The sequence below is a fragment of the Myotis davidii genome, unplaced genomic scaffold (assembly GCF_000327345.1).
Source record: "Myotis davidii unplaced genomic scaffold, ASM32734v1 scaffold898, whole genome shotgun sequence".
NCBI classification, from domain to species: Eukaryota; Metazoa; Chordata; class Mammalia; order Chiroptera; family Vespertilionidae; genus Myotis; species Myotis davidii.
This window is the reverse complement of record NW_006289504.1, coordinates 38029-42959: the sequence shown is the minus strand read 5'-3', so window position 1 is coordinate 42959 and position 4931 is coordinate 38029.

Below are 4931 nucleotides of genomic sequence, written 5' to 3'. Positions count from 1 at the left end.
TTTTATTATTATAGATATTAAACCCTCCCCCAAGGATATTTTCCCATTGATTCTTAGAGAGAGACAGAAACATCAATGTGAGAGAGACACATCGAATGGTTGCCTCCTGCACGCGCCCTGACCAGGGTCTGAGCCGGGGAGGAGCCTGCATCCGAGGTACTTGCCCTTGACCGGAATCGAACCCGGGACCCTGTAGTCCATAGGCTGATGCTCTATCCACTGAGCCAAACTGGCTAGGGCCAGAGCAGGCTCCTTGCCCAGAAGATGGGTTCGTCGCAGCCCTACCTCACTGCATCTCCAATGAAAGCCGTGCCACAGCCACCGTCGTCCCCCCTACTTCTCTCCAGCCCCACACTGAGCTCTCTCTCCTCACCTGTGGCCATACGGCCACGCAGACCTGATTTCCATTTCTGGAACATTCCGGGCAGCCCCTTCCCACTCTAGGTCATTGCACCTGCTCCTCCCTCCACCCAGAAGGCTCTGTTCCTGTTCTTCACTTGAGGCAGCAGTTTCAGTGTCACCCCTTCAGAGAGGCGTCTGAACCATACACCCCAACGCCGGCCTCAGCCTGTGCTTCTCTCCCTCGTAGCCCCGAGCCCTCAGATCTTTTATTTGTGGATCCATTACAGGCAGTTTGGGGATTTTTTTTGGGGGGGGTGAGGAGGTGGCAGAGACAGGTGGTATCTGTTTCCCTCACTGGAAGATAAATTCCATGGGAAGAGGGACCATATCTCGCCATCGATTACACTGAAATGGTAATATTTTGGGTTCAAATACATTAAAACTCATGTCATCTGTTTCTTTCACTACTTTTTGTAAAATATATTTTTACTGATTTCAGAGAGGAAGGAAGAGGGAGAGAGAGGTAGAAACATCAATGATGAGAGAGAATCATTGATCGGCTGCCTCCTGCACGCCCCACACTGGGGATCGAGCCTGCCACCTGGGCATGTGCCCTGACCGGGAATCGAACCGTGACCTCCTGGTTCGTAGATCGATGTTCAACCTCTGAGCCATGCCAGCTGGGCTTCTTTCACTTCTTTAATGTGGACATGACTAGAACATGTACAATCACACAAATGATGCTCATACTTCCATCGGCCTGCACTGGTCTGGTTGCTTAAGGGTAGGGAAGATGCAGATTAGGAGACTGTGTGGACCTAACCTTGCATTATAATTAAATGTTTTATGGGGTACACAGAATAAAGGGGCCTGGGCCAAGTATTCAGGGTGCACAGAAGACAGGTAGATCAGGCCAGGTGACAGCAGGCTTGAAATGCAAACCGATGAGGATGGAGTCATGAATCATTGCCACTCGGATCGACGCCTAGCAAGTAGCTTCCATCAAATACCCAACACGCGCACAGATCCAAGGCTAACACGGGCATGAGAGAGGCAGAGGGTCACCGTTTCTTGAACGAATGAGCAGATGAACACACAAATAATCAAATGACCAGCAAAACAAATCCTGAGTCGGATCCCACAGCGGGGAGAAGCCCTTGTTTGTTTGTTTTTGTCCACACTGGCACCTCCCCGTGAAAGCGACTGGTTGCCAGACTGGTCTTCTTGTTGGCATGTGTGGGTCAGTTCTCCTGACCTTCCCTGTCCTCTGGCCCATGAGAGTCCTCCACCAGCACTACCCGGGAGGCTGAGCGACATGAGGCAAGGCTTAGAGGGCACACCTCGTATTGTCTGGGCCCGCATGCCAGGCACCGCTCAGGACTGTGAATGAGCAGCTGAGGATGGGGGAGTGCCCGAGGGGATTAAAGATGAGGGATGGACTGTCTCCAACCGTGAATACCAGAAGGTACCTGCCAACCTACCACCCAAAGCAGAAATCATGATGATGGGGGTGGTGGTGGTGGTAGTGATAAACTCGGCCACCACTCAGATGATGGGGGTGGTGGTGGTGGTGGTGGTGGTGATAAACTCGGTCACCACTCTCTGAGTACTTACGTGGCAGGCATTGTGCTAAATGCTTACACACGTTTTCTCATTCCATCAATCGCTGAAAAGATCAAGTTCACAGAGATGACTTGTCCAAGCTCACACAGCCAGCCCAGGGGCTGGAGTTTCACCTGCCTGTCCTTCCCCATCCTCCTCCCCACACCACCAGACAAGAGCCCTCCATGACCATGAACTCACAACTTGGTGAGACAGTCAGTCCTACCTGCAGTCTGCACAGAGGCGTTAGAGGACTCGGTCTCGTACCCAGTACCCACCGAGCTGAAGTCTGCCCTGACGCCCTCTCCACTGGAAGCGCCTTTTCCTACCCTGTGGAGCCTCAATTCCTTTTCCCCACAGGACCTTCTCCGTCACCCCTCCCCCAAGACGACAGAAGCCAAAGCAACTCTCTTTTTCTCCATTTAACTGAACACCTCCAATTAAAAGCTCTTCCAATTAAAGATCCCAAAAGGGACCCAATGCCCCGGCAGCAGGGTCTGCAATATTCCTCACTAATTGGACCCTTGTGGACACCCCTGTACCCCCATCCCATGAACCACAGATGAAACTCCCCCGAGAGCTGCAGGAGAACAAAGGGGCAGCCCCTTAGGGGCCATCGGGACCGAGATTTCTCCAGCTCAAGGCAGAGAGACAGGGGCCTGCCCAAGCCCCTCCTGTGGCTGGGAGGGACCTCTGTACCCCAAAAGGGACCCAATGCCCCGGCAGCAGGGTCTACAATATTCCTCACTAATTGGACCCCTGTGGACTCCCCTGCACCCCCATCCCATGACCCACAGATGAAACTCCCCCGAGAACTGCAGGGGAACAAAGGGGCAGCCCGTTGGGGGCCATCAGGACAGAGATTTCCCCAGCTCAAGGCAAAGGGAAAGGGGCCTGCCCAAGCCCCCCTCCTGTGGCTGGGAGGCACCTCTCTCTCTCTCTCTCTCTCTCTCTTTCTCTCTCTCTCTTTCTCTCTCTCTTCTTTTGGTATGTTGTGCTCAACTCATGTGAGCTCTCCACCTTTTTATTTTTTTAAGAATAGTTTACTGATTTTTAGACAAAGAGTAAGATAGAGGGAGGAATGGAGGAAGAGAGGGAGGAAGGGAGAGGGAGAGAGAGAGAGAGAGAGAGAGGAGTATCAATCAGCTGCCTTCTGCATGCCCCCTACCGGGGATCAAGTCTGCAACCCGGGCATGTGCCCTGACAGGGAATCAAACCAGCAACCTTTTGGTGCACAGAACACCTGCGCCACTCTGGCCAGGGCACTGAAGGGTTTCTTGAAGCATGGCTCTCAGGTTAAGGTCTTGGCTGGTGGTAAGGCCTTATCCTAAGCTTTTCTGCATGCGGGGGAAACCATGGTCCCCAGTTCCTCAGAGGAAGAATAATATGACTATCAACCAGGCTGGTGAATGTTGTTTTTTTTTAATTATCTCTAGTTGTTGACAAATTTCTAAATGTGTTCCCCACAGGCATATTTTTATTCCAATAAGCTCATCTGAAATAGAATTTAAATAAATTCTACCAGGATGAGACCACGTGACTAACAGCACCCGATGGTGGAACTCCTGGAGACTGTTGGGCATTTAGCAGAGACTTACAACCTGACGCTCCTCCCACACAAAGCATACCCCACCAGGAGATGGCTCCTGATGCCCGGGTGCACCTCCCCTCCTGTAAGTATGACTTGGGGGCAGCCTGCATGCAACACCTAGATGGGCAGACACATGGCAAGCCATGCTCAGAAACCAGTGTATCAAAACCAGCGCAAGCCCGGCCGGCGTGGCTCAGTGGTTGAGCGTCGACCTATGAACCAGGAGGTCACAGTTCGATTCCCGGTCAGGGCACAGGCCTGGGCTGCGGGCTCATAAAAACACATTTAAAAAAAGAAAAAGAAAACCAATGCAAATTAGAAGTTTTGTGCCCGACTGCTTTATCATGCTTCATTTTACTCACTATTTTCATTGGAAAAAAAACCAAAGTCCAACTCTCAAGATCTATAAGGTCAGGACTTGCGACCTCTGTGATTTCTAATCCTCTATAAATGCTTTTCCTCCAGGGCCAGTCTGGTTTTGGACTGCTGTTAACTTCATGTGACGAAGGTGAAGGAAGTTTTTCTTTTCAAATGGAAAAGGAGGTCCTATCCGGACCCCATGCACCAAAGGACAGTCTTTTCCCCAAAGGTTTTGTGTTGGCTAAGGTGACAGATCGCAGGACTTACCTAGGTTTTGTGCTTTCTTTAAAAAAAAAAATTGGCCGAAACCGGTTTGGCTCAGTGGATAGAGCGTCGGCCTGCGGACTGAAAGGTCCCAGGTTCGATTCCGGTCAAGGGCATGTACCTGGGTTGCAGGCACAACCCCAGTTGGGGGTGTGCAGGAGGCAGCTGATCGATGTTTCTCTCTCATCGATGTTTCTAACTCTCTATCTCTCTCCCTTTCTCTCTGTAAAAAATCAATAAAATATATTTTTTTTAAAAAATTGGCTTACAACTGAAGCAGGGACTTTAACGTCCTTCCTGTACGGTCCCTGCCCATCCTCAGGCCAAGGGGATCCTGTGAAGGAAGGAGGTGCGATGCCCATCAGACAAAGGGCTTTTCAGGCGGAAGAGGCACCCAGGTGGGGCACGGTGCCTTCTGCTGGCACAGAACCTTCTCACCCAGGTCTGCAAGCAGAGCCTTCCTGCCTTGATATTTCCAAACAAGCAGAAACAGCTGGGCCCCGGTCCACCAACCACCCTTAGCAACAACGGCGAATCCTTGTGTTCGCACCAAGATTCACTAAGGAACGGTGACTCACCCCAAATTACAGTGCCACCGCGCACGCCCAGTGTTCCCTGGGATCTTGGTCTCTTCCACTGTTTTTCTCTTTCAATCATTCATTTAAAGCCAACCATGGCTTTAAGGGGTTGTCAAAATACCTTTTTTTAAAAAATATATTTTATTGATTTTTTTACAGAGAGGAAGGGAGAGAGACAGAGAGTCAGAAACACC